A 6,000-nucleotide genomic window follows, 5' to 3' on the forward strand; every position below is an offset into this window, starting at 1 on the left:
CACTAAGGAAAATAGGTTTAATTTTTTCAAATGGGGACAGCAAACTAAGTCCAAAAAGAAATATCTAGTTTATTATATATAAAATGATTGTAGATTAGCCTCATTGATTACATAAATTTCTGTTGAATGCCCAATAAATACAAATTTAACTACATAGACATATTGATTTATTTAAAGTAATTTACAAGGTCTATTTTAAAAAATGATTTGAACAGTAAGCAATAATAATGATATGAGGAAATGTAGTGCTGTTTTCATTAAATTTTCCATGATTACTGAAACAAAATATATTTCTGCTTAGAGAGAATATAAACAAGTATTCAAAATAAGATATGCAATAAAATATACTACAATCCTATTACATTGATATATTGGGGCAAAAGTTTCCAAATGATAAACTTCTAATAAAACCTGTGTTATACCACACTGATAAAGTATTGATAACATTAACACAGACAATAGGATGGTAAAGGCCTGGGATGGGGTAGAGGGGGTTGGAGGGACAGGCTAGAAGAGTTCAATGGGGGAATATATATATAATACTTTAAACAATAAAGATTTAAAAAGCAAAACAATGATTTAAATAGAATAACCACACAAATATTTAACACTAAGAGTGAAATCTAAGATTTCAGAGCATATTTCTTTAATAAACAAAAAATGTACACACTTATATACACACACATTTAGTAACTATATTTTAAATTGTTTTTATTCTCTCTGAGTTTCTGCTTTGAAAGTAGAATAAAATTTAGCAATATGAGTTATATTCTATACACTAATTTAGCCAAATTTATCCTGAGTAGTTTGTTGGCATTGTTTTGAAAACACCATTTTGAATAGCCATGACTTCTTTTCATTGTATCCCTGCTTTGGTTCTTTGTTGTGGCCTTGATCACAACTTTCTTTTTTTGCTTCATTTTTGTTGACTTGTATAACAAACACAATAATATGGTACTTGAGGAGGTGGCTCTACCCCCAGGGGATATGTCTCCATGACTGTCTGTATCTTCTTGTCACTGTGATAGTTTTCCTAAACAGATTTAAGATTCCTGAAGATAGGAATTTTATTTTATTATGAAAATTTTCTCAACTGTCAGTTATCATAATCTGAAATTCCTAACTGCATATTATATATTTGTATAACTGTTCTATTTTCATCATTTAAAAGGATGTCGGGGGAAGAAAATGTAGACATCAGTTTTAATTCATGGCTAAAATACTTTTTTAAAGCAATTCTCAAAGGCCTTGCCAAGTGCTTGACTTGAGTACCTCCTTATTCCTCTGTGCTTCTGTTCATTTTGGTACCAGCTGAACGGGTAGTAAGTGCCCCGCATAATCCACAAGCTACATGATAGGATCATATATACCTTATATTTTACTTTAGCCAAGATCTTAGTAACCTATGCCTGCAGAAAGTATTTAATGAACGTTACTAACAGATGGAATCACTGAGGGTTAAGCAAAATTTAAATCCAACTGATACATATGCCTTAAAGATCTATAACTCCTCAAATCTAAAGACACCCCCTATCTTTGCAATCTTTTTTCAAATTAAAATTTTACATAATTTAATTTCAAAAGAACTTTAGGCATTGTCTGTAAAACAGAATTGGCTAATTGTTCATGTATATTTTGTCACAACTTTCTCACCAGTACCTGTAAGAAAAATACAGATATCGTGTTTGTAGTTTCTTTGTTTATGTAATTACTAGAGGCCCGGTGCATGACATTCGTGCACTTGGGGGTGAGGGGGACCCTCAGCCCGGCCTGCACCCTCTCGCAGTCTGGGACCCTTTGGGGGTCCTTAGCACTGCCTCAGAGTTAGGAGAGGCTCCTGCCACCGCCACTGTGCTCATCAGCTGTGAGCCTGGCTTCTGGCTGAGTGGCCCTCCCGCTGTGGGAGCGCACTAACCACCAGGGGGCAGCTCCTGCATTGAGCATCTGTCCCTGGTGGTCAGTGCGTATCATAGTGACCTGTAGTCCCACCATTTGGTGGATTTGCATATTAGCCTTTTATTATGTAGGATAGGATGTTCAAACTAAGAACACATTTTTCTCAACTTGTTGATACGTCTCCTATGGCATGACCTAGAAAGGAAGAGTTCTATTGCCCTTTTTTTCTAATTTAGAGAAAAATCATAATTAAATCATCACAAGTGCAATTCACACTATAGCACTAAGAATCACTAAGCAATTAATTCAAGAATTAATAATTTATCTTTTTCCTAAAATTTTAAACTATGGAGGAACAAGGTGATTTACTGGTCTACTTGGCTTTCTGTGTTTTTTTATTTGAATCAATATTGTGGTATAATTTGGGCACTTAACTATTGAACTCTGCTTTAGAAACTGGGTTGGCATGAAAGTATTGACTACAGTTTAAAATATATAGTTAAATATATATACATATATATTTATATATATAGTAAGTGAAATTACTCCAATTTTTATTTTAGTTATGAGAATGTAAAACAATGTTCAATATAACTACATCTGTGCCACCGAGGGAAAGAAAATTTAGGAAGGTAGGATTATGAGTTAATACCTAATATTAATATCTGTTACTAATGTTGAATCCATAATTTGTCATTGATTGTACAACATATTTCTTCTTCACCTGTACCCTTAGCCTGATGTGTGTAATGCTTATGCTAAGTGTAATGACTACAATTTACCCTTAAAAAGTAGAATTATTTATAGGGAACATATTTGCCTAGTCTGTTTCCAGAAGCTATATACTCTATAAGAAATGTATTGAATCTAATCCTTGCTCATAATGATTTTATCCTTTAATTGAGGGAGGGAGACAAGCATGAAACAGTCAATAAACAGTGGAACTGCTAAATCTTACAGAGCACTTAAGTGAAAACAGGGTGGCATGAGATCATGTAATTGTGTTTGTATATGCATTAAAGGGACAAGGCATGGGCCTTTTAGGTTTGACCTCTGGCTATCACTATGGACCTCCCAAGGTATAATTACCTTAGAAACCAGAGACTACAAGAGAAAACAAAAAAGCATCTCTAGTAAGAATAGGTTTGGGAAACAGTGTCTTAAATACTATTAGCTGTCTTTAACAAGATGTTTCTTTTGAAGAAGAGGCTAGTATACATTGGGATATTCAAAATGTAGACAGTCTACAGTAGTAGACATCATATTTTTAAAACCTCTCTTTTTTTCCACCTAGCATTCCACAGAATGCATTTTTTGAATTCCTATCTTAATGAATTTCCCAGGGTTCTTTTGGCACTCTATCTTGATGCTTAGGGATTGAATTTTGTCATTAAGCATAAACTGGAACCATCTCTCAGTAATAGATTTGCATTAACCAATCTCATAAGACTGATCTATGAAATCAGAATGCCAACAATTTAATTAAGAATGAGAAATACAACTGCCAGGGAGACCGCATGCAATCCTCTGAGTAGTGTTTTCTCACCCATAGGCATGTAGGATAGGAAAATAAGTTATGATTAGAGTTGGTGAACATGGAGACAACATGATAAGAAGATCTAGGTTTCAAATGTGCAGTGCCATTGCACTAAAATAACCTTATGTTGCCATCTCCTTTAAAAGTATATGCCTGTTATTAACACCATGCAAGTTGTATCTTAGTCGATGGCATACTTCCTTTTGAACTGTTTTAATTGCATTTCCAAACTTCTGTCAGCCATTAACTTTTAACTCTCCTCACTTTCACTGAAATCTTTGACTTGCTATGTTAATCTATTTGATTAGATAATGACCTGTGAATTTGTTTTTTGTCTCTTTAAGATTATGTTGTATTTATCTTTGCTCCAATATGTGAAGATATAGTAAGTTTGTTTTGGAAAACATTGAGTTAGTAATATTAGAAGGTCTGATTATGATTTTCCAAGAGGAAATGGAGAGTTGAAACTCAAGAGCCAGAAAGAAGTTGGAAACATTTATTTTGGAGTCTCCTGTATAATATGAAGTCATAAATATGGATGGGATTGTTTGTAGAAAGAATATGATAAAAATGAGCAAATGATAGAATATTGGAAAATCCTTACATTTAGTAAATCAGATAGGAAAGAAGATCATGGAGTATCCAGAAGTGGAAGAAGAAGGTTGAGAGACAATCATGTGGCACAATACTTGTTAATGATATACATCTACATATTTTTTTATTTTTATTTTTTTAAATTTTGTTTCATTGCTTAAAGTATTACAAAGAGTATTACATATGTCTCCTTTTTTTTTTCTCCCCTTGACCTTCCCCTGGCCTCCCCTACCCCCCAGTGTCTTGTGTCCATTGGTTATGCTTATATGCATGCATACAAGTCCTTTGGTTGATCTCTTACCACCCCCCCAACCCTCCCCGGCCTTCCCGCTGTAGTTTTATCTCTCTCTCTCTCTCTCTCTCTCTCTCTCTCTCTCTCTCTCTCTCTCATACACACACACACACACACACACATACATACACTGGAGGCCCGATGCATGAAATTCATGCAAGCAAGAGTAGGCCTCTTTTCCCCTGGCTGCCAGCACTGGCTTCCATCTGGCACCCGGGACCCAGGCTTCCCTCACAGCCCTGGCTTCATCAGGAAGGTCATCTGGAAGGACATCCAGTTTAATTAGCATATATCTTTTTTTAAAATATATTTTATGGATTGCAGAGAGGAAGAGAAAGGGAGAGAGAGAGAGAGAGAGAGAGAGAGAGAGAGAGAGAGAGAGAAACATCAGTGATAAGAGAGAATCATTGATTGGCTGCCTCCTACATGCCCCACACTGGGGTTTGACCCTGGAACCCCGGCATGTGCCCTGACCAGGAATTGAATCATAACCTCCGGGTTCATAAGTCAACACTCAACCACTGAGCCACACCAGCCAGACAGTGTACCCATATATCTTTATCTCTTTCCCTGCCTCTTTCTCTCCAGTTTCTTTTAGGTCCTAGATCAGGGGTCCTCAAACTATGGCCCACGGGCCACATGCAAATACAAATACTGTATTTGTTCCCATTTTGTTTTTTTACTTCAAAATAAGATATGTGCAGTGTGCATAGGAATTTGTTCATAGTTTTTTTTAAAACTATAGTCCGGCCCTCCAACGGTCTGAGGGACAGTGAACTGGCCCCCTGTTAAAAAAGTTTGAGGACCCTTGCCCTAGATGATACAGAATGTTACCTTAAAATAACAGATTGGACTAGAAAGACATTACTAATGTAGTAGGAAGAGGAGACACTTTGTTCTGCTTGGTGATTGGAAGTAAAGATAAATCCAGAATTATGCAAGTTACTTCCCAGAGTACTGGCTTCTTTTATGTTTGCAAATCCAAGTTGAGTCATCAGTCACTTAATTGGATCTATGCTGGTCTAATAGAGGTTTATTTTCCTCATACCAACATATTTTGGGGAAATTGATCTAAGGAAGGAGGGGTAGGAATCTGCAGAGAAGCTGAGGAGCCTTCTGAAAGATTTAGGATTGAGATTGTCCCTTCCCTTTTGTAATTAAATAGTTTTAAAATCTCTCTGGGAGAATGACATGTTCCTGATGGAGGACAGCTGGAGGAAAAGTGTAATTTTCTGTTTTCAAAGGAAACACCAAATTTAACCCAAGAGTCTGGAGGTTCATGGGGTTCTTCCAGAGTCGGGTTCCTCAGTTTGCACTTTGGGAATGATGGATGAGCAGTGTGAGTGAGCTGATAGAGGTTTAAACGGGCAGTGAAAGGCTTAGGTTCAGAGGACTGTCATGACTGCAGCATGGCAAGGAGACATTCTATTTCTGTCTGGTTAATATTTGAAAGCAAGACTCTACCCAAAGCCCTTGATGGTACATGCTAAATCTTTGGGGATAACAGCAGAGTTTTGGAGAGAGCCTTTCTTTAATATATATATATATACACACACACACACACACACATACACATACATATACATACATACACACTTTAATTGATTTTAGAGAGGGAAGGGATAGAGAGGAGAGAGAGATAGAAACATCAATGATGAGAGGAGAATCATTGATTAGCTGC

Source organism: Myotis lucifugus, unplaced genomic scaffold, assembly GCF_000147115.1.
Source record: "Myotis lucifugus unplaced genomic scaffold, Myoluc2.0 scaffold_36, whole genome shotgun sequence".
Lineage (NCBI taxonomy): Eukaryota > Metazoa > Chordata > Mammalia > Chiroptera > Vespertilionidae > Myotis > Myotis lucifugus.